Source organism: Ixodes scapularis, unplaced genomic scaffold, assembly GCF_016920785.2.
Source record: "Ixodes scapularis isolate PalLabHiFi unplaced genomic scaffold, ASM1692078v2 PGA_scaffold28__5_contigs__length_5199819, whole genome shotgun sequence".
NCBI lineage: Eukaryota > Metazoa > Arthropoda > Arachnida > Ixodida > Ixodidae > Ixodes > Ixodes scapularis.
Genome location: NW_024609855.1, coordinates 2,375,390 through 2,400,434, shown reverse-complemented (window position 1 = coordinate 2,400,434; position 25,045 = coordinate 2,375,390). Strand labels below are relative to the sequence as shown.

The 25,045-nt window shown below is 47.6% G+C and overlaps 1 pseudogene; it reads left to right on the top strand.

Moving 5' to 3' along the window:
- Nucleotides 1-15,485: 15,485 nt before the first annotated feature.
- On the top strand, nt 15,486-24,567 carry LOC115324511 (annotated as a pseudogene).
- Nucleotides 24,568-25,045: the final 478 nt, after the last annotated feature.

Sequence of the window (25,045 nt, the reverse complement as noted above, 5' to 3'; positions counted from 1 at the left end):
GCTCGTCTGTTTCGTCTTGCAGCTTTTCGTCCGACCGATTTTATCAGCAAAGCAGAGCACGACGGCTATCACTCCTGCATGGTTAATTCATCGTTTCACCGCCGCTCAAGTTTCGGACTTCGTCATCTTGCGGCGTGAAGTCTGCTACACGGCGGCGACACCATCGAGCTTCGCTTTGGTCGGCGCTATAAAACGGACGGTTATGCTGCACTCCGTTGGGATTTGCGGCCTTCTTGGCTGAAAAGCTTATCGCTCGTCTGTTTCGTCTTGCAGCTTTTCGTCCGACCGATTTTATCAGCAAAGCAGAGCACGACGGCTATCACTCCTCCATGGTTAATTCATCGTTTCACCGCCGCTCAAGTTTCGGACTTCGTCATCTTGCGGCGTGAAGTCTGCTACACGGCGGCGACACCATCGAGCTTCGCTTTGGTCGGCGCTATAAAACGGACGGTTAAGCTGCACTCCGTTGGGATTTGCGGCCTTCTTGGCTGAAAAGCTTATCGCTCGTCTGTTTCGTCTTGCAGCTTTTCATCCGACCGATTTTATCAGCAAAGCAGAGCACGACGGCTATCACTCCTGCATGGTTAATTCATCGTTTCACCGCCGCTCAAGTTTCGGACTTCGTCATCTTGCGGCGTGAAGTCTGCTACACGGCGGCGACACCATCGAGCTTCGCTTTGGTCGGCGCTATAAAACGGACGGTTAAGCTGCACTCCGTTGGGATTTGCGGCCTTCTTGGCTGAAAAGCTTATCGCTCGTCTGTTTCGTCTTGCAGCTTTTCGTCCGACCGATTTTATCAGCAAAGCAGAGCACGACGGCTATCACTCCTGCATGGTTAATTCATCGTTTCACCGCCGCTCAAGTTTCGGACTTCGTCATCTTGCGGCGTGAAGTCTGCTACACGGCGGCGACACCATCGTGCTTCGCTTTGGTCAGCGCTATAAAACGGACGGTTAAGCTGCACTCCGTTGGGATTTGCGGCCTTCTTGGCTGAAAAGCTTATCGCTCGTCTTTTTCGTCTCGCAGCTTTTCGTCCGACCGATTTTATCAGCAAAGCAGAGCACGACGGCTATCACTCCTCCATGGTTAATTCATCGTTTCACCGCCGCTCAAGTTTCGGACTTCGTCATCTTGCGGCGTGAAGTCTGCTACACGGCGGCGACACCATCGAGCTTCGCTTTGGTCGGCGCTATAAAACGGACGGTTAAGCTGCACACCGTTGGGATTTGCGGCCTTCTTGGCTGAAAAGCTTATCGCTCGTCTGTTTCGTCTTGCAGCTTTTCGTCCGACCGATTTTATCAGCAAAGCAGAGCAGGACGGCTATCACTCCTGCATGGTTAATTCATCGTTTCACCGCCGCTCAAGTTTCGGACTTCGTCATCTTGCGGCGTGAAGTCTGCTACACGGCGGCGACACCATCGAGCTTCGCTTTGGTCGGCGCTATAAAACGGACGGTTAAGCTGCACTCCGTTGGGATTTGCGGCCTTCTTGGCTGAAAAGCTTATCGCTCGTCTGTTTCGTCTTGCAGCTTTTCGTCCGACCGATTTTATCAGCAAAGCAGAGCACGACGGCTATCACTCCTCCATGGTTAATTCATCGTTTCACCGCCACTCAAGTTTCGGACTTCGTCATCTTGCGGCGTGAAGTCTGCTACACGGCGGCGACACCATCGAGCTTCGCTTTGGTCGGCGGTATAAAACGGACGGTTAAGCTGCACTCCGTTGGGATTTGCGGCCTTCTTGGTCGAAAAGCTTATCGCTCGTCTGTTTCGTCTTGCAGCTTTTCGTCCGACCGATTTTATCAGCAAAGCAGAGCACGACGGCTATCACTCCTGCATGGTTAATTCATCGTTTCACCGCCGCTCAAGTTTCGGACTTCGTCATCTTGCGGCGTGAAGTCTGCTACACGGCGGCGACAACATCGAGCTTCGCTTTGGTCGGCGCTATAAAACGGACGGTTAAGCTGCACTCCGTTGGGATTTGCGGCCTTCTTGGCTGAAAAGCTTATCGCTCGTCTGTTTCGTCTTGCAGCTTTTCGTCCGACCGATTTTATCAGCAAAGCAGAGCACGACGGCTATCACTCCTCCATGGTTAATTCATCGTTTCACCGCCGCTCAAGTTTCGGACTTCGTCATCTTGCGGCGTGAAGTCTGCTACACGGCGGCGACACCATCGAGCTTCGCTTTGGTCGGCGCTATAAAACGGACGGTTAAGCTGCACTCCGTTGGGATTTGGGGCCTTCTTGGCTGAAAAGCTTATCGCTCGTCTGTTTCGTCTTGCAGCTTTTCGTCCGACCGATTTTATCAGCAAAGCAGAGCGCGACGGCTATCACTCCTGCATGGTTAATTCATCGTTTCACCACCGCTCAAGTTTCGGACTTCGTCATCTTGCGGCGTGAAGTCTGCTACACGGCGGCGACACCATCGAGCTTCGCTTTGGTCGGCGCTATAAAACGGACGGTTAAGCTGCACTCCGTTGGGATTTGCGGCCTTCTTGGCTGAAAAGCTTATCGCTCGTCTGTTCCGTCTTGCAGCTTTTCGTCCGACCGATTTTATCAGCAAAGCAGAGCACGACGGCTATCACTCCTGCATGGTTAATTCATCGTTTCACCGCCGCTGAAGTTTCGGACTTTGTTTTTGTCGTTCCGCACGAGCTTTTAACTGTCCGAAAGTAACACTGTAGTTGGCCGAACTAGATGAATTATAAAAATGTTCCCCAAGTATGTTGCCAATATCTTTTAGTGATGAAGAAGGGGCATTAAACGTTGGAATGGCAAAGCACCTGTATTCCCCATTTACTTTCCTGTATCTGTCCCAGGCCTCTTTGGCTGGGACAAAGCTGGTTAAAGAAGAAAGATACTTCATCCATGACTTCCGCTTTGCCTGCTTCCTAGTCCAACGAGCCTTGGCTTTTCGTCGCTTGAAATCAACAAGGTTGCTTGGAGTGGGGTATCTGCGAAATCGGCCCCACGCCCTATTTTGGTCCGCCCGGGTTGTCGCACACTCCTTATTCCACCAAGGTTTACATTTCTTCGGTATATTACCAGATGTTTGTGGAATGGACTGCTGAGCAGCCTTTAGTATCTGCTCAGTAACATAAAGTGTAGCGTTCTCAGGGGACATAGACGAAAGAAGCGAAGGATCTAAAGTGGAGTGAAGATTAAAAAGCGCCCAGTCTGCCTTGTCTAATTTCCACCTAGGGACCCTCTTTAAAAGATTAGGCAATGGAACGGTACTCTCTAAAACAACTGGATAGTGATCACTTCCAAAAGGGTTATGAAGAACCTTCCAGGAAAAACAAGGAAGCAATGAAGGTGAAGCAATAGAAAGATCGATGGATGTAAATGAGTTGTGTGCCGCACTAAAAAACGTTGGCTCTCTCCCATTAAGAAGGCATAACCCCGAAGACAATAAAAGACGTTCAATCACACCACCACGGGAGTCTTGACGGGTACTACCCCACATAGGATGATGAGCGTTAAAATCCCCCAAAATTAAAAACGGTTGTGGAAGCTGTCCTATAAGTCCCTGAAGCTCTTGAAGGTTTAAAGGAGCATTAGGTGGCAAGTAAAAGGAAACAATTGTTACAAGGCGGTCTAGAAGGAGACGTACTGCAACAGCTTCCAGGGGCGTGCAGAGGGGGACTTGAGAACAAGCAACTCCCCTCTGCACGACCACTGCAACACCACCAGAAGGGGTGGAAGAGGGGCGATCTTTTCTAAAAACCTGATGACGTCTTAAAATATTAAAAGAATTAGTGTTAAGATGGGTTTCTTGCAAGGCGAGAGCGATGGGTCGAAGCTGATCCATAAAATAGTTGACATCATCAATATTTCTTAAAATACCGCGACAGTTCCATTGCATGAAATGTAACTTAGTCATCTATAAAAGGTATGTAAATATAAAAGTGAAAAATAAACTTAGTAAAATAAGTAAGACTGTAAAGTCAACACAAACTAGGTGGAAGACATTGGGATCATCATTTGGGTGGGACAACAGGCTTCTTATTCCTTTTATGTTTACTGGAGGGCGTTTCCCACTCCATATTGTCCTGGTCGGACCCAGGAGCGGACAGATTGTCAGCATCTGTTGACATCTCCACCTCCTGAGAGGTATCCGTTGTTTTTAGAACAGCACTTGTCCGGCCAGGTGTGCGGGGTGGCAAACCCCGACCACGACCGGCTGGGGGGGTTGCAGACGAACTGGGCGACGGGTCGTCTGAGCTCGTCTGGTCCCCTCCTTTCACAGGAGCTGCATGGGCACCATGCTGCTCCTTCGGTAAGGGGGCCCTCTCTAGCGAGCAAGAGCGAGAAGCTCGCTCCGTCTCCCCAGGGGGCGACCTAGGAGAGGGGGCAGGCGCGGCTGCTGCCGGCCTGTCCCTGGAAGGAGGAGCAGCACGCTTGCTACCACCAGGGGCTGGAGGAAGCAGCCGCTGCTCCTGTCGGGGAGCTGGGGCCCTGCAGTCGGCCGCCAAGATCTCGAGAGAGACCTGGGTGGCCCTTGACTCCGAGCGTGGTGCAGGGCCCCTGCGCACCACCTCGGCAAAACTCCCCTTTGACAAAAAGGAGAACCGCTTCTTGGCTTCTGGGTATGATATGTTTTCTTTAACTTTGATGGTAAGAATTTCCTTTTCTAGCTTCCAAGAGGGACATGCACGATAATAAGCAGGATGTGGTCCACCGCAGTTAGCGCAGAGGGCCGCAGCCGCCTCGCAAGTATCGGAAACGTGACCTTGACTACCGCACTTCGCACACGTCTCCTTCCCTCGACAGCTGCGTGTTCCATGACCAAAACGCTGGCAACGGAAGCACCGCTGGGGGTTGGGGACGTACGGGCGAATGCGGCAGTTCAAGTATCCTGCCTTGACTGTCTCGGGGAGGGTATGTCTTTCAAACGTCAGGATAACATGTCTCGAAGGAATTTGTTCGCCATCTTTCCTAAACATAATGCGTTTCACGGCGACGACACCGGCACCCTGGAGTCCCTCGAGGAGTTCTTCCTCACTAGTGTGCAAGAAGTCGTCCTCAGAGAGGACTCCGCGGACAGTATTTAGTGTGCGATGAGGACTCACCAACACCTTCACGTCAACGATGGTAGTTAGTTTGAGAAGTGCGTCACTTTGTTTTTTTGTATTCACTTCCACGAGAAGGTCTCCAGTGTGCTGCTTTTTAGCCTTGTAGGAAAACCCTACAAGGTTTTCTAGCACCTTTGCTACAATAAAAGGTGACAGCTTGGAAACAGGTCTTTGTTCATCCAGCGAATGAACGATGAAAAACTTATTAAACGTTTCTGCTTCATATTCTTTGTCGATGGTTTTTTGTTCAGGGCAGCGCCTTTTAAGGGCGTGCCCTGAACGGGGTTTGGAGGGGTGGGGCGCCATAAAAGGGCAAAGAGTGTTCGGAATCCGCGGTGCACCGCCCACCACCGAGCCCAACAAGGGGTTAGGTAACGCACCATAACAAGAAGGGCTTGGCTGGAGACGTTACGCTAACAGTGCTGCCGGGAAACTATGCCCAAGTGTGGGTCAAGACAGAGGTCTATTGCCACCCAAGGTTAGCCCTTGCCGCCAAAGAGGGGTGAAAAAGGAGCAAAAGAAATGAGAAGGAAGTGAAAGAAACAGGAAAGGTAAAAGCGAAAGATTGGAGGGGATAGTAGAAGAAAAGGCGACTAGACTGAATAATCCTGGCCGGGCCTTACCAGGACTCCCGTCTATGAGAAGCGGGGGCCGAAGTGGTGTATTGCCTCGCCCGGGGGGCCCCGAAGGGTCCAACCCTGCCCCGGGCTCAGCTCAACCACCAGGATGCCCTTTTCCCCAGACACGGGAGAGCCACGCACAGTCAGACGTGGGCGGGCGAACCCGCATGGCTCGGGGTCCGTGGAGACGCCACTCTCCAAACACCTGCTTTCACAGGTGCCCCCTGCGGGGGCGATGTTAGAGGTTCGTTCAACACCGTCATCTGTAAACCCATGGACAATGTCGTGTGCTGGGTCGTAAGTTAAATTCTTTTTTTTTTAAACAATCTCATCGAAAATCAACATGCGCACAGGTTCAAGTGCGGCCAGACAGCCCGGCAGAAACAACAGCGCGAGAAGCTCGAACCGATCGGCTCCACGAATTCACGCCGAGCATGCGAGCATGCGGGCGGTCATGCGTCACCTTGATTGATGCAAAGTCGACTGAACATGATGCAGCAGAAAGCACAGATGGACGGCACGCACGGCACAGACGAAAGACGCAGGGACGAGCAGAGGCCATGCAGAATGATACAGAGGTGACGGCGTGCAGGCAGGCAGGCCATGGCAGGCGCCATTCATCACGTGGTTTTTGTGACGTATTTGATTTAAACTATTTAGCCGTTGTAAGTACTTTAAACAATTTTAAAGCATTGCCAATTAAAAAATAAATACTTTTCACAGAAAGAGTTTTAATTAATTTTAACCAAATTGCAGAAAAGCGCCACGTAGCGGAGGGTATGAAACGCACTATCTGGGCCGCGAATCGGCTCCTGTGTCCTCTCTTTACGTTTACTATATTACTCTATGGCCGAACGGCCGAACCAGCTGGACGGCTGCCGGCGCGCGCACCGACAGCGTCGCCATAGCAACCACGCCGCGAGTGTGGTTGCCAGACAGAATTCACACGATTTTTTTCCTCGTCACTCACGTTGAGTTACTAGAAGTTAGGCGCGTATCATTATAATACATTATGCTGTAAGAAGTTATTAAGGGATATGTGTACCTACCTAAGACAAATGCAGAAAAAATATTATTGAAAAATAAAATTGGCGTAATTTTTTCATATCTTGATTAAGACTAGCGTGGTCACTGGGCTAACCGATGCGCGAAATAGGAGGGCATATATACCGCTCGGGGCACTTGTTGGTTTGTATAAGTAGGATGCATGTACCATTTGTTGAGTATTGTGCTATTGATCAGTGCTTGTATGCCCGTGTGTATGTACAGTGTTGTGTGTATGTCCATGTCGTATGTGAATGTAACCACGGGTGGGCAGCAAAAAAACAGTTGTTTTCTTTTTCAAAATGTTGATCACTTTTTTTTTTCGTCGCTAGATGGGGGTTGTCGCCGCCCAATTTGAAAAGTGTGGCGGTTGGTGATCTATAACTATTAGAGGGCTGGATGCCATTAGTCCATCCGTCGTGTTGATCGCTCCGAGTTGTTCGGTCAGTTCGGTTCCGCTGGTAGCTGTGTCGTCGTGTTATGCTGCCTGATTGCAACAAAAGGAGGTTAGGCGGCTTCCCCAGCGCGTGTTCTAGGTGCTGAATGCCGCTGTTCACGCACAAACGTTCATGAGTGGATAACGCGCGTAACAGAGGTGAGCGCAGGCAATAGTTAATCGAGAGCCACACGGAGCGCGAGTGCGATACCTCCTAGCCGCTGTCGACAGAGGGTGTCGGAGCGATTCGTTGTCAACTTGTCGTCCACGGCAAGTGGGCGTTTTGTTCAATAAAGCCAGCCTGTCAGTGTTTTGTAAAGCTATCCATTCTTTATAAGCGCTTCTGATGCGATGAAAATGCGACCGGCATTGAGCAGGCCGAGCGAGACTTCGGCGACAGTCTCGGCTGTTCAGTCTCCAGCGGTTTCGGCCTTACTCGTATTATTTGCGGTGTTGGCGCTTGGACATAGTTTGGAAAGTTTTTTGCGCCTACAGATGACACCAAACGAGCGTGCGAGCCGTATGCTCTTGCTCCGGCGAGAAGCCGCGTACGGCTCGCCAGGCTCGTATCGCCTGTCGCATACTGGCCGCCATATTGTTTTTAGGGTGTTAGCAGTTAACACGATTTTCACCACCTCCGGCGGCTAACACCCTTACACGAATAAAGGCGTTAGCCAGAGGACGAGCCATTTACACGAATAAGGGTGTAAACATTTTAAGTGTGTACCTCGGCCATGATGGCGTCGTCGGAAGTCAAGGGGGACGGAGGGGGCAGGTGGACGGCAGTGGCCTCGGCTTGGGCCGGAATAGGTGGTAGCGACGGCCGTTGTGGTAGGGGCCGTCGTGGTGGCAAGTTCGACGTCGGCGGCTGCGGCAGCTCGTACGGCGGCATGGTTATCGGGGGTTCCGGGCTGGCTGGATGGAGGCCAAGGCAGTGGGAGCCACAGGGTCCGGGCCGCTTGTCCTCAGGGTCTGGACCGCTGCCGCCACCTTGTCCGGGAGGGGCTGTGCCTTCACCAGGTCGAGGTGAAGTCGACCTGCCTCGTGGGTCTCCCGGTGTATGATTGGGACCCGCAAAGCCAGCAGGTGTCCGGCGCTCCCAAGATCCGTGGCGCCGACGGCTTTGTGTGGCCACGGAATGGGTGTGGGACTTCGTGGTCGGGGTGGCTGGGTGTTGGTCTCGGTTGGTGCTTCCAACGCCGGCGAGAGATGAAATGAACAGCCCCTCCTTCCTCCCACGCCGTCCACGTGGCCACGGTGTGGCAGTAGGGCGGACTCCAGGCAGGTCCCCCCATCGCAGACGGACCCGCTGCGTCGTGCGGTGGTGCCATCGCGGTCGGCCCTGCCTCGTGCCGCGATGTTGCTGCGGACGGCCCTGCCCCGTGCCACGATGTTGTTGCGGACGGGGTTGTCCCGAGCCGCGCAGGCGTCCCAGCTGCCGCGCTCGCAGTGCCTGCGGAGCCCAGGCGGCGTTGTCCAGCTCCGCCGTTCGGCCACCCTCGGTGTTGACGCCTCCTTGGGCGGCCGCCCCGAGGGTTTGGTCGACCGGACCAGCGGGGTCCATCCGCCCCGGGCCTGGCCCGTCCGGTGGGTCTCCTGGGTAGGGCCCTCTGGCACGGGTTCTCCAAGGAGGCATCCTGTGCAGAAAGAAGAACACTGTTAGAGCACCGGAAAATCATTACCTTCTGCGGCCGAATGTGGCGGCGGCGGTAGTTTTCATTAACTCTCTTCCCCATCGCGACGGTAATACCCCTTCAAGTCCGCGATGTGAACTGGATCCGACTCCTCATTTGTATCGCACCGAGCGAGTTTATAAGTAAGCCGCGACGTTCGGTCTTTACCTCATAGGACCCTTCCCATCTATGAGCAAGCGATGCGGCGAAACCGCTAGCTGCGTTACTCTGAGGGTGGGTTCTCAGGACCAAGTCACCAACTTTGAATTTCAAGTGCCTGTGACTCTTGTCATACTGCGTCCCTTGCTCGATCCTTGGGGCATCGAGATTTTCTCTAGCATCGTGCAGCGCCCCAGACAAGCGGTTCGTTAGCTGTTCCGCGTATCCACGGGCCCAACGTTGGGCGCCAGTAGTGTGGGTCGCTCTTTTACACTAGTGCCGCCTAATCGGCCCCTGCCTGGTGCGCCCTCCCAAGAAGTCACACGTTCAAGGAGATGTGTGAAAACGTTTTCCTGTTCCTTGCACTTCTTGACCGTGTCATGGCCGTGGATCCCGTGTATCGCCCAGTCGTCAGGGCGTTGGTGCGTTGCCGGCCGTGGATCCCGTGGATCGCCCAGTCGTCATGGCGTTGCTGCGTTGCCGACCGTTCCCGCTCGCCTTGTCTCGAACTGAACGTGCACCCGACTCGAGCGCCGGTCTGCCGGCCACAGGATCTGCCCCCCGCGCGCCGTCTTCCTCCTCGGCTTCCCAAACTTACTTCCCCCTTCCCCCCTCCCCCCAATTAAGGCCCGGTCTTCGGGGGGGCACCGGTTGCTCGGGGGTTCACTTATCTGGCCGAGGAGTTCTTCTACTTCGGCCATGATGACGTCGTCGGAAGTCAAGGGGGATGGAGGGGGCAGGTGGACGGCAGTGGCCTCGGCTTGGGCCGGAAGAGGTGGTAGCGACGGCCGTTGTGGTAGGGGCCGTCGTGGTGGCAATTTCGACGTCGGCGGCTGCGGCAGCTGGTACGGCGGCATGGTAATCGGGAGGCCGGGCTGGCTGGATGGAGGCCAAGGCAGCGGGAGCCACAGGGTCCGGGCCGCTTGTCCTCAAGGTCTGGACCGCTGCCGCCACGTTGTCCGGGAGGGGCTGTGCCTTCACCAGGTCGAGGTGAAATCGACCTGCCTCGTGTTCCTTATGAACACGAGGGAGGTCGACTTTCTAACTCTTGTCCTTTTTAACGTTGCCCTGATCGGTCTGCCATGAATTCTTCCAAGCGCTGGACACCTTACACTTTATGCAGACGACGTTTGCCTCTGCACGTCTGCAAGCTCACTAAAGCTCATAATGCGCGCTTACAAGACTCCTTTTCCAGAATTTCTCAGTACCTTATAATTTGCGGGCTTGAGATTGCGCCAGCAAAGTGAGCCGCTGTGGCCTTTACAATAATAAAGATGGACCGTTTCCCTCTATCCACCAATGGAGACAAAATCCCATATGCTCCAAATAACACCATTTTGGAGTCTCTATTGGCAAAGGATTAACCTGAAACTCGCAACTGCAACTCCTCAAGACTAAATTGCCCACGTTTATTAGTTTAGGACGCTTTATAAGTGGTACTACTTGGCGAACGTTTACATCTGCTCTTCTCCGTTTATATAACAGCCTATTCGTCGGCGTCTTTCGCTACAGTTTGCCTGTGATGCATGATAAGTCCAACAAACATGAAATTGCTCCAATTACCACAAGTCCAGGCCCTTAGAGTCTGTCTTCGGGCCGATAAACGTAAACCATAGACACGATATCAGGATCTCATTGTCTTCCTATCAAAGCTATTCGCACCGGAAAAACTCTACGGATACATATACGACATTTAACACGACATCAGTCTCATCATGTGGCCAACATTCAGGCGAGACGCTTCTATAGCCACATCTCTTAGGTTATTATCGGACATAAAAAGATCCAGCGACATTTCAAAATCCCATGTTACTAATTACGCCACCATGGTTACTGCCCCCCCCCCCCCTCCTTGAAGTCTTCCACACCATCCCTGGTATCTCTACGGATACATATACGACATCTAACACGACATCACTTTCATCATTTAGCCAACATTCCGGAGACACGCTTCTATAGTCACATCTCTCAGGTTATTATTGATCATAAAGAGGTCCTTCTAGCGACATTTCAATATCCCATGTTAGTTAAGTGACAACACCACCTATGTTACTAACTTCCCCCCCCCCCCCCAATTGAAGTCTACAACAGCATCCCTGGTATAACCAAAAAATCTGCGCTATCTGCAGTCGTCCTTCCAGCAACTTTCCTTATCTCATTTATACACACAACATTCCTCTTCTTGTAATATATATATATATATATATATATATATATATATATATATATATATATATATATATATATATATATATATATATATATATATATATGGGCGGTTTCATTTGGATTCAGGCAACGAGGTGAAGTCGTAATTTTTTATTTTCCTTCAAATTTTTATATTACGTAGCGCATGTCCCAAGAAGAACAATCCTTTTTATTTTAATGTCCTGACATGTTTAGTTTCTGAGAAAAAAAAAATCTCAAAGAAGCGGGTAAGAACGACGAAATTTTCACGGTAGTCTTCTGGCGTTTTTGAATCACTCTCAGAGTCAAAGTATTCAAAAGGAAGCATCTATGCTTTTTTTTTTATTGTGATATATATGCAAGTAGGGGAAACGACATTATAACTACTATTTATTATTCGTCGCTCCAGTTGTTGTAAAAACCCCCAAACATGCCTCCGCGAACAACTGTGACCTAAACTGCGGATTTTTGTTTTAGCCGACTATATTTACTATCGCTTTTAAAATAATACCACCATGTAGAACCTTTCATTGCCTTCCAAATTGAGCAAATTTTGTGTCTTTATCACGTACGAGTACTGAGAAATCAATTATGAAACAGAGGTTTTCACTTTTTGTTCAATTTCAGCAAACTGTATAAAAAATCTTATTTGTTTTTTATTTCTCGCGTCGCGTTCTCTTCACACCCTTGTTTTAGCCAGAATACATTCCGTTAGAGGTATATGCAGTGGTTTTGAATTGTAAGCCTCTAAATATGCTAAAAAGGAGCAAATGTCGATAGTTGGTTAATAGGTGAAATTGACGATTGTCGTGTGTGGTTTTTTTAATAACTCTCTTTTTATTTCTGAAAATTTGAGTAAAACGTTATTTTTGCTTTTTTATATCCAGTGCAAGTTTGTTCCTATACTTTTATAGTCACTTAGTAAATGCTTATCCTTAGTTTTGATAAACTTGGAAAACATTTTATCGCGCGCTGCTATTCATTTGTAGATCTAACGTGTAACCCAAGGTTTCCTTGACTTTTTGTATTTTCTTACTTCAAGTAATGGAAAGGCTTTATCGTAATAGTCTTGAATCGTAGGCTTTCCCTGATTAGGAATCGAAGGATAAAGAATCGTAGGCTTTCCCTGATTAATATTTAGGTCACCTATTAATGCTATTTGCATATTTGTTGAGGTTACGTAACATATTCTATTAACTCCTCCAAAAGTTTAGAAGAAAAAAACACTAGATGGCGGTCAATAAATCACAGCAATTATGACACTTCCACACCTCGTAACGAAATCAATAGTTACACAAGTAATTTCGGGGTGTACGCGGTACGTCATTTTACTGTGGAAATACAGAAATTACAACCCCGCGACGCGAGTCGCGGCAAATCGCTGCACACTTGTAACCATCAAATTGAACAATATCTTTTTCGCCAGAATACCATGTTTCTGAGAAAGCTAGGATATCAAAAGTGCAAAAGCGTTTCCAGATATAGAACAGCCATCATAAGATTTATTACGCAGACTGCGTGCATTTAGGTGAAACGGTTTAAACATGTTATAATTTGTCAAGTTCTTATTTATACAGCTTCGGAAAGACGTCACGTCATAGTAAGCATCCTTCATGCCCTAAAGCGCCATGGCTAATTCTATATTCCAAACACTTTAGACGAGCATAACACATTAAATGGATTTTGGTGAGATCGCTTTCGTTTCTGATGCTGATAGGTCGGTCACCTGACTGTTTCCTAACAAAAATCTTACCACCCTTTTGCCATGTAAACTGATGATGCATTTCGGTGGCCTTAGTTTTTGTAAGTCAGGGCAGTGTTATGATTTGAGCAGTCAGATTTCCTAGCAACCAAACATCAGATTTGTTCCGCTTGAGTAACGTCCCATTTTCGAACCAGCGGTCTCAAGTCATTCTGGATGCGAAACATATGAGAACTGGGGGAACCTTATCTAATTTCCCGGGGAGTCTATGGATGGCCTCAATGTCTCCCTCTGTGAGCTCAGCAAAGTCTAGAAGCTTTTCTACCTCTTTTAACCTGTCCAGCAGGTTTTCATTTGATAGGCGCGGGATACCGTGCACTTCGAGGTTCTGCCTACGAGTGTACTACTGTAGCGCGTTTACTCGCTGCCTCATTTCTTCCACTTCCCTTTGTGTCCCACTGTTTTTGATCTTTTCCACGCGTTCCTTCAGCTCTCTGACATCTTGATTTTTTTCTTTTCATTTCTGCAAGCACTTCATCGTACTTGTCAGACGTGTGATGCACGGACTGCTCGATCCTGTCTACGGTTGCCTTCATAGCCAGAAGGGTGTCCAGTTTTATTATCATCTGTGTCATTTCTGTCTCGGACTTTTCCGCTTCGTCAGGCTTTTTCTGAACTAGGCCGTGATTTTTGTTTTTTGCAGTTTGACACGTTGGACACTGCCAAGTTTCTCTCGTCCCTTCAGTAATTTGTTTCAGTGCAGTTTTGCATATCCTGAGTGTTTCACCAGGTGATAACCAAAGCGGCATCCTGAGCCAATCATTCGCGTTTCACCCGATAAGGAGTCTTTACAAGGCGAGCACACATCATCCTCATCCGATATCGTTTGCCGTTTGATCAACCCCTCTTTTGCACGAGCGAAGATATTAAAAGTTCGGAAACGGTAGCAGCAGTGCAAGCACTGGCAGCAGCGATAGAAAACGTGCAAAAAGTGTACGAAAAAAAATAGTTCCATCAACCTGAAGGACGTAAAGCAGCAGAGATTTAGCTGCGTGCAGACCCCTCGCTACCGCTGCGGCCGCCGAGTGCGTGTGAAGCTGTCTTGGGGCATCGCGGCTGTACAACACTTAATTTGCTCTGGCGATCAAAGGCAACGGCATGGCAGAGGCAAACGGGTTGCTGGTGTTTTTCTTGTAGGAAAGTTTGCGATCAGATCGGCGACAAGACGTTATTAGTGAGTCTTAGTATTGCGCATACGAGCAAACGCCAGACACTCTGCGTTCGCGTTTGCGTTGCGTGTTCCTCACTCAGTTTGGGCTCCGCGCACGCACGGTGCGGAACACGTAACGAAAACGCCAACGCACAGCCCTTGCCTTTATACGCCATACTAAAACTCTTTTTATAAAAGAATAGATTCATAAAAACCGGGCACAAAATATATTGCTAAATTATTTAGGACTTAACCTCCGAAGAAAAGCAATTCAAGTCCATAAACTGTTTTTGATTGCCAAGTAACCAATCGCTGCTATCCCAAAACGCACTCCTTTTGCCGCTGCCCTCATGGCTCGGCACCGAATTGAGCTGTCAACAAAAGACAACGTTTATGTCCTTCGAAATATGCGAAAAATCAGCACCTCTACCGCCAATACAACTACAGCAGCTCCGCAACATATGCAATAAACCCGGAGGAATTGCGTGGCGTCGTAGCGTGCCGGGGGGACCTCTATATCCTTCAAGCGGGAACATTCCCAAGTGCTCAATTTTTCCAAGCGGTCCTGGATACCAGTCTCGAATATTCTCGCCACCAGTTGACCATAACTGTCTTTCAGCGGGAAGTCTTTTCGCACTGGGGTGCTCTCGTACTCCGTGTAGATCCTGTCCTTACTAGGAATCACCTCGTTGCCAAAATTTGATCGGTGGCATCCGCTCCAGTCAAACGAGACGAGCACGTGACTCCCTCTGCCAACCTTATCTGTGCAGCCCTCGTCGGTGTCGCTTTGGGTAGAGTTCTTGTCGGGCGATCGTTGCCGAGCGGCCGCCATGGCGTTGATGATTCCCTGCTTGTCATCCGATCGCAGCAGAAGATGTTCGGAGAAGCTACCCCTTTTCACGCAGGGTAGCACTTTCCCAGATAAGAGCTTGGGGTAGCGCTTGTCTATAGTGTCGTCGGCGTCCCAGTCGGATCTGGAGCTCAAGCTGGACGTCAGCACGCTCTGGAAGTAAACGGCGAGAGAGAATCCGCCGACCATCCAGCAGAAGAGCACGATGCGTCCAGCCAGAACGTGTTCAAAACGTTGCGGTACGGCATACGAGAAGAGCATTACCGTTGCGACAAAAACCAACACCACGTCTTGGATGCTATTGAGGAGCTTCCTTCCCGAGCGGTAGTTGATGAGACAGAAGATGAATGCGCAGGCCACCATCAAGAGGAACTAAAGGGCGAAGAAGGTTGTCGGTGCTTCTCGCAGGAACTCATCTGCCAGGCGTGAAGGCTTACGGACCGTGTAGAAGACGATTCTTCCGTAATAGAAGATACCGGGAAAGTGGACCAGTCGCCAGCGCTCTACGGTGCAGGCAATACGGTCGACCATAATGTCTATCCTTCGCTCTCTGACTTCTGAAATCCAGTTCTCGCTGTTCACCATCACTGTTCTGCAATCGACACCAAGCCACTCCAAAATGTCTAATATGATGTTTACGTTCCTGTCGGCACACAGAGGCTTCAGACAACCAAGTATGAAACTTTGATTTTTAAGCGAATTCCAGGTTTGGGCAGCAGAGAAGCTTTGCTCCTGCATGGCTGAAGTGTTATTCAGGTTAATGTAGCTGCTGGTGGTGCAGTTCCACGCTGAGCTCTGTAAGATGCCGTGGCTTTCTACATTCGTGGGTTGATCGTAAAAATATTGGCTTGGGTGCCCACGAGCCCGAACGCAGGACAAACATTTTGTCTTAGAGAGAAAAAGCCAACTGGAAAAGTCGTGGGAAGAGAGTAACCGTGAAAGGCTGCCGTCCCATAAGGACTCTGGAATGACAACCACCGCCTTTCTGCTATATCCAATGCTGTCACGGAGGTGCTTCAGGTAAACTGACCAAGAGCCGCACCAGTAGCTCGCTGTGAAAATGGTTCCGATTCTCCGCAGAAAGAAAAAGCTGTCCATGTCCCCACTTGCGCAGAGAATGTCGACGTCTATGTCATTCGAAAGCAGAAGATGAACACTGTTTCTAGTGGAGCCCACCGGTGCAACTGGCATAGGAAGAGCGACCAGGACTGTGACGAGAGATGCAAGCATTTTCAAAACGCGTGTTTGTTAGCTGAGAACGTAACTGCAAAGCAGAGCGAAAACGTCAGGCGAATATTTAATCCAAGTGACAGCCTCGTTCGTTCTGGTTTGTATTTAGGTTTTGGATCTCCAGAGTTTGTCGTCTCCCGTACTGAAAGCAAATATTGTCATATTTGGGGAGTTTCAAATTTCGCCCTTTTGAATAGAAGAGTGGGTGGTCGATGCTTTTTTTTCTCTGGGAGCTTTTTTTTTAATTTTTTTATTGACGAATGTTCTTTGTGCATACAACATAAGTTGGTGAAGTTTTCAGACAAGATAAATAGTTACCATATGGATGATTTTATTTTGAATTCGATCAAACTTCTCGGGTGGTGTCTTCGAAAGGAATATATATGATGGCTTAACTCCCTTTATAAACAAAAATTACCGTAAAAAATTAATACCTAAGAGTTTTATACCAATAATCTTGAAGTGCCCCTTGGTGGATTACGTTAAAAGCTGGATTTCTTTTTTTTGCGAATTTGGTCGTTGACGAACTTTCAACATATTTGGGCTGCTAATATTTTTAATATATAGAACTTTACGAAGTATTTTATACAAATACACTGGCTAGTTTCGATCTTTTATGGGTTTTAGTTTACATAACCGCAAACGTGCGACCCGATTAAATAAGCTCTTTATGCATGAACTATTTGATGATATATTGCTCGTGTAGGGAACTTCTTTAAAATTAATTCTATTCTGCTCCAAATTTGTTAAAAACCTAAGCTTTTTTAAATTTTTAAAATATATTTTCTGAAAGCTGTTTTTTTTTTATTTCCGTGTAACTTGTGTTCGTTCCTCATAAGAATGACAAACACCGGACATAAATATCAGGTAATTGTTTGTTTGCTTTTTGCATGCCACAACTAGCTAAGAAATCATGTCGTATTACACCTGAGACTGCGGTGAAAGAAATCGGAAGAACTTTCGGTAGAAGGAACAGACACAGAGAACGTCTCAAACTCAGCTAACTGGTTTATTTCTCAAACAGCCTTTAAGTACCCACAGAACTTTTTCCCAACCACCTCTACAGATAAACTCCTTTGTTGCAGACATTTCGAACCGGATGGAACACGCGCAAAAGATACAAAACAACCCACACATGAGACGAGGACTTAACAATGGGACACTGCGGAACATCGCAGTGACCTTGAGAGAGGTATGTCCCGAATTATCCTAACAATCGCGTCAAAGCGCACACAAAAAACCCACAAAAAAAACACACACACACAGGTGGCCTCTAAGCCGTGGCGACGCACCCAGACATAAAGAGACCACAAAGAGAACACCTTTTTCTTGGAAAACACACCCAAGTGATCTCAAAACCGCGATTACAAGCACATAAAAAAAATTTATAGATGTGTATACACATATACATTGTCTCTCCCCCCTTCCCTCGTGAACCGAATGCGTTCGTTCAAAGTCTGAGAAACTTTTTGGAGTTGCGTCCAAGTTGCAGTGATGCTTGGCTTATGCAGTTTTCAATAAAACTTATTCTTATTGTTTCTTTAACGACCCTCTTAATGTCATTTCGCTCTTTATGCAGAACTTCTGTCTCTGACCAATGCGCATTACAATTATTGCATTCCTCTATGTGCTTTGCTATTTCAGAGTTCGGCGCATGCGTGCGTACATTTCTCTTGTGTTCTAGTAACCTGTCATTGACGCATCTTGAAGTTTGTCCCACGTACCTAAATCCACATGACAACGGAATCTCATATACTACACTCTCTTTGCAAGGAACTGAAGGTTCCCGGTGGGGCCTTCTGACTGCCCTTGTGGTCTGATAGAAAGGGCGTCAACCTGCTCATTTTGAAATCTGAAGAGAAAACTACGTCCACGCCGAACTTTTTTGCGAGAGCCTTTAGGTTGTGGGAAATCCCTAAGCTAAGAAAGCCCTTTTTTGCGTCAAAGTTTAGAAAGCCTAACATTTTTAGATATATTTGATGTAGATTTCTTCTAAACATTCATTTTTCTTTCAATTCTTATTTTTGTGGCGATTTGCATTAAGATGCGGAGTCGAAAAACATAAATATTGGTTAATTTTTTGTTGGATTCTCGGGCAACTGGATAAATTAGTAGCATTTTGGCTTGACTCTTTGTCTTCGGGACCGGTATGCTAGCTTCACCGCAACGCTGCTAGTCGGCTAAATATTAACAAATGTTGCAATAGAGTACTTCACCATGACGTATTCTTTAGTATGTTTTTCGTGCTGCGCTGCAGACAACCGAAACCGAGTGATAATGCCAACTGAGTTTCTGAGATGAATGATATAACATCTAAATAGTATTAAATGAGCCGTTCTCAAGAAAAATATAGGTTCATTGTTAGATGCACCGTCGAAATTGCTTGAATCCCATGTTTGCATTAAGTTTGAATGGCGAGATGAAACTACACCGGCTAAACGCTAGCCCATTAAACATATATTGGTGCGTAACTATAAACGAACGCTGTCTTGTAGTAGTTTCTTTCGTGTAGGCGAACAAGTTCAAATAAATTATATATTGCCTCAAAGTTCCGAAGATTGCTTTAAAATGTCTTTTAAAGTAGCGTATTTCTTGAAAAAATAAATATTAGTTACACTTTTATTTATTTCCTATTTCGTTTTTTACACCTGTATACAAGTTATTGTACGTCCTTTTTTTGCTGTATTCGTTCTAACAGACGAACTAAAGGCATCTTTAGCAGTTCCGTCTGTGACGTTCCTGAATAATAGCTTCAAAGGTACGTTGCGAGCAATCTCCGTGAAAAGGAAACAATAAAATCACGAGCAACACTGGTAATAGTACATAATATCGTTTAAATTTGTTTAACTTCGGACATTGGTTCGAAGCGACAACGGGAAATCTCTTTCTGCCTTCGGTTCACACGAAACATGTTAGACCTTTAAATGAAAACGAACCTGTCCTATTTACCTACCCTCACTCCCGGCCGAAACGTTGAATGGTTGCTAAAGAGCGTTCCTCAGCCAAATATTCCTCTCCTCCTTCGCCTGTATTTTATGGAATGAATCTGAGGAGCTCAGTGACCCACAGGTGTTGAATTGTCCGGGAACGCGACAGAACAGCACACGACAAAACAGCACGCGACAAAACAGCACGGTCAAAACAGCACGCGTCAAAACAGCACGGCGTCAAAACAGCACGGCGACAAAACAGCACGCGTCAAAATAGCACGCGACAAAACAGCACAGCGTCAAAACGGCACAGCGACAGAAGAGCACGTGCCAAAACAGCACGGCGTCAAAACAGCACAGCGACAAAACAGCACGTATACAGCAAGTTCGAGCGCGCTTTTTACCTCTCTCTGCGCGAATAATTTCAAACCTCTTTCACCCCTTCATTTAATGTCGCTAGGTTATAAAGGAATTTATTTCCTATTTCAGTGCTTACCAAACTCCGCAACCCGGAGACACCCCCACGTTTTTCACAAGTCTACAAGAGGCAGTTTTAATGATTCAATGATGATTACTAGTGTCAGTCAACATAATCAAATGTTTACTAAAACTAGCTCAACTGAAATCCATAAAAAAAAATACTGAGGGCAGCAATTGCTTCGCGACCCCCCACTGGATCTGTCGGACCCAGTTTGGAAGGCACGGAAGTTGGTAGTGAACCACAATTTCTGGCACAACAGGAGTTCCCGATCGGCATCCAACGTAAAGCATTCCCGTATAGATGACAGGCGGAAAGCTTTAAACAATTAAATGGAATTGTTCGAACCTCCTTTTGCAATGAAGCTGTTTTTTGTACGTTTGTCGGATTTTTTCGTCTTTGATAGTCAGAAAAGAAAAAAAGGTCAAATGTCAAATGTACTCATAACACCAATTACCATTGTGTTCATCAGCTTCGCTGGCCAAACATGTCAGCAAAGATGAGTTTCAATCAAGTTTCGTATCTTAATTCAGATGTAGTAGGGATGAGTGTCTTATTTGGCAACCGCTTAGTTTTACAGCCGCAATTAACTGTGAACCTCATGGACGATTTCATTTATAGCGGAGTCTGCGAAGTGAATGAAGACATATTTCTGACAGCTCCTTAAAGTTAGAGATTAATCTTACGCTGTTAACCTTTTTGTAGTTATGACGCTGACATGAAGGTCTTGCAAATAATGTACCGTGTAATCGAGAGTTTAGTTATTTCGCAGAATATCAGAAGAATTTCAAAGATCCTCATTTGGCGAATTCACCATCAGTCCTTCGCTAAAGTGCGCGATATGTCCTTCTTTGGCTTGGCACGTAAATTCCCAGAGGTTACTTTAGCAGCATATTTATACTGTGAAAAGTCTTCTGGCTACCGATTAACATCTACGATAGTAGGAAAAACAAACTTGGAGACAGAGGCAAGAGTAAAAATGATGTCCTAAAGAATAGATTTTATTCGACTCGCTCTCTCCTTTAGCATTTAATTTAAATAGTTTAGGGAAAGCGGCAGCCCAAAAGGGTATCAATGAGGGGCTGAGCGGCATACTGGGATAAGATATTTCGTAGCTTTTGCTAGATCTTTGCATAGGGCTTTGAGCCCGACGGTCTGCATCCCCTTTGGCTGTCTACCAGATTCTGCTGGCTGAGGCTCTGCTCGGTATTGAATGCCTCGATGAGTCGGTATGGATCTGGATGCTGGAAACCGAGGGAAGACTGCAGACTTCTGTGCTGTGTGTCATATTATCAATGTCCTGTTTTGACGCTGTGCGGGTTTGTCGCTGTGCTGTCTTGACGCTGCGCTGTTTTGACGCCGTGTTGTTTTGGCACGTGCTCTGCTGTCGTTCTGCCGTTTTGACGCTGTGCTGTTTCGTCGTGTGCTATTATGACGCGTGCTGTTTTGTCGCTGTGCTGTTTTGACGCTGTGCTGTTTTGACGCGTGCTGTTTTGACCGTGCTGTTTTGTCGCGTGCTGTTTTGTCGTGTGCTGTTCTGTCATGGTGCCGAATTGTCCCTATTGTTCAATGCTTCGATCAAAACCATGATTGGATACCACAGTCACGAATTGCAGGTCACTAAACCTACCACGTGCAATTATCTTTGTAACGTAATCATGCACTGTTATACTGCTACAACTGGATGGCCGTCCTGTAGCACCGCAGGAGTCACAACCTTAGAATGCACCGTTCACCATCGATGAACACCTAAAGGCCCGTTGAAATACCTGCGTTTGGTTAGAGTCGAGCTCTTGTGGAGTCTTACGGCGAGAGAACACCACTGGCACACTGGCGCGATCAATGAGGTTATCTGGAGCTGCATTTCACTGGAAAAAGTCAAAGAAGAGCGGCCCCTTAACACTCCTACAATGGAATTGTAGGGGGCTGAAAACAGAAGCACAAAACCCAAACGATATCATAGTAATACAAGAAACGAAGAGTGACACAGACACATTAAGTGGATACAAGAAATTTATCGTACCGCCTATCCAATACAAACAGAGGTGCAAGGTAGTGCTAAAAGCGTATGCCCGGTGTATACTCTGTCGAGGAGTTGCCCGTCACACAGATAGACACCAGGAAGTGGTTCAATAGCTCCCAAGAATTCGTACCAGTCCGAGCGGAGGTAGACGACAAAAGAATCATACTAGTGAACACGTATACCAGACCACGAACCCATAAAAACGACGAAGACGACTATTCATGCATACACTAAATAAGGCAATTTCAACGCTCCAAACACGGAATGGAACTAGATAACAACCTCTATAAGAGGACAGAAATTAGTGGAAACATACGAAAGAGCAAACATAATTTTAATTAACGACTAACCGGTCAACACAAGATACGCCACCAATACGAAACATGAAGACACAACACCAGACCCGACCTTCACTACTCAGAAAATCAGAGGGAACGGGAAAGTGCTAAAAGGGACATTCCGGCCAAAACTCAAAACGAAATAAATGATTGGTATCGCTTAAGTGACAAAATATGCGCCCCAGCCAACATATTACGTCAAGGGGACGCCGCATTCTCAATTAATGCCGATAATAAAAATGCGACCCGCTCAACGTCCTTGGACCCGCTGCTCCTTAGCGGGTCGTCAGCTGGTTACCGATCGCAAAGCAACGTTGGGCCGTGACGTCATGGTTGTTCTCTTTGATGTTTTTTTGTCCCCTGGTCCGGACGGGCGCAGCCGTTGCGCGGTCGAGCAGTGTAAAGTGCGTTAATTTAAACCGCTACCGCCGCTACTTCGGCTGGTGATTGGCGTGTTTAGCCGTTGCTTTTATCTGTAGCCGGTGTAGCTTCGGTATAGCCTTTTGTTTATTTGCTTGTGAGGACTCCAAGGCTCGTTTTAGCGAGCAACTCGGTGCGCACTCGCCTGCATCGTGGTATCAGAAGAACTGGCCCAGTTGCAGTCATGGGCACGTTACTGCTTAAATGTAACAGTGTTAGTTACTCAGGCAAAAAGTAACCCTGTTACAGTTACAGTTACGAAATTGAAAGAGGAACTTGTTACAGTTGCAGTTGTATCGCTAAAGTAACGGAGTTACTTCGTCGTTACTTCACAAAGAAACACGAGGAAGCATTCAAAAGTAACGTTCCTTTGTATGCCTCTAAATTGACATAGATTTCTTATAAGACATTGTGTTGTTCACGGTAGTGAGTGATTATTTTGAGAAACTAAGACTTTGGTAATAATCAATATTAACATGTTTGGTTCTTCCTATTTTGATTTTTACCATGAATGGCTCTGTGAACAAGATAATAATTTGAAGTGGTATCCGAGTAAATCCACTAAATGATAAACAAATTTATAGTCTCTTCTTTGGAACGTTACGGCCGACTTAAGCTTTTTCAAATTTTTAACATAGCACATACCTGGTCCATGAAGGACTTCAAGAAACTTCGACCACCATAAGGCATTCACGAACACATCAGCGGGCGTCCAGATCTCGTATATATCTCATCATTGTGCCAGTTCACAATCAGCCAATTCTAAGTTCGAGTTTCGTTGATGACGCGAAATCGGATAGAAGCAATAAAAATCGTGCAAATATGAAGTCAATATTAATATGTCGTTCCTTGCAATCAGCTTGTAGATGTTTTCTAATGTCACTCCAATCCACTCGTCGGTCGAATCAGTTTTTACCGCGCACGCAGAATCTTTCATGAAACATTTGGAGAGCAATGTTGCGGTAACATTCCTCCGACAAAATAAGCACTGATCAAGGTACAAATGACCCCTGCGTGTAGGGTTCCAAACGGCTAGCGATCTTTTCTCCGACACTTCCTAACCAGATCGAACACTCTTGTGCTCCTCCATCTCACCACCCGAAATAGAAGAAACCACCCGGAAAACCGACGACGTGAATATCTATTAATCAATTGATGGCAAGTGCCCCTGGTACCGGCTAAGGGCGGTCTTTGAATTTCAAGCGCCGACACCCATGAAGAAACAACCGGGAGGTGATGGTGACAAACACGACACAGTCATTTTAAGACCGCGTGAGCGACTGCGTGTGACAGAGTTGTCGCCAAAAGATCTCAAGACTGCCCTAGCAAAATCTATTGACAACCATTCCAAATACGAAAGGTGCTATCGAATTAGGATCCAAGAGGTCACTAATACCATTGCGGTGGACACCTGGTTGCCACACCTTGCGGAACACTTCTTAAAGCTGAAGACGATACGAACACCAGACAAGGAAATTCCAGTTTCCACATACCTCTAACTAAATGGAAACCAGGTCAGAGGGGTAATTTACGGAATCGACCCAACCGACGACCCAGAAAACCTGCTACCGAACCTGGTCAGCACTACACACTGGATCCTGGAAGCAAGACCGATGGGCAAGAACAGTAAGACAGCCCTAATCACATTCGAGGGTAAAAGAACCCCAAGATATGTCACATACTACGATTGCATGAGGCAAGTATGTGCACACAGACCCCGCGCAGTGGTGTGCACGCATTGCCATGCTATCAAACACAAAGCGGACATCTGCCCTAACGAAGAAGAGCAGACATGCCCGGACTGTGGAAGGGAACACATGCACGGAGAAGATGGCTGCATGGACACCTCCCCGCAGTGTAAGAACTGCAAGGGGGCCCACCTGGCCACGGATTCTTCCTGCCCCAAATGGAGGGAGGCCAACGAACAGATTCGACAGAAGGGAAAAGCGAGGGCGAAACCCAGACGCGACAGTCGTAAGGCACCTCGATCAAGACGGTCTTCGGACACTGGGCCGAGGGATGAAAGCACGCAACGGAACCGTGCTGCGCAACTACCCAAGGGAGAAGAGATTCCCAAGCCAACCCCGCCGCCAAAGGCTGAGGGACACTTCCCAGCGCTTCCAAAGACGGCGATAGCACCCGCAACAAATACAATAGAAGAGAGAGAGGACGAAGATATTCCACGCATGGTTTAAATTATGAAAGCAGCTCTCATGGGGTCCAGGTCACGAGTACCGACTCGAGGGCAGATGGAAACAACAACCGAACGGCATTCCGAGCCACTACAACACCAAGCCACATACACGGCGACAAACATATCCCAGGCAAGCTCAGATAGAGAGCAAGCATTGGTAACACGGACGGAATTCAAGACTTCTATGGAGGGAATGATCGCCAGCATCAAGGCCGATCTCCAGAACACCATCATGAGCGTGGTCAGAGAGATCGTGCAAAAGGAGCTTAAAGCCATGATAACACCAATTCTGCATGAGGCTGTCCGCTCATTGCTCCAAGTTTCAGCAGAGGAAATCGTCAATCTACCGACAAGGATGGCTACACTCTCGTCAAGAAAAGGAGGGCCAAGCCCACCACGGGAGCCAACACTGAAAGTAAGATCTCGTCCGTGCCTCGACCACCGAGGACTAAGGCACTTTTTGTAACTAGACTACACCC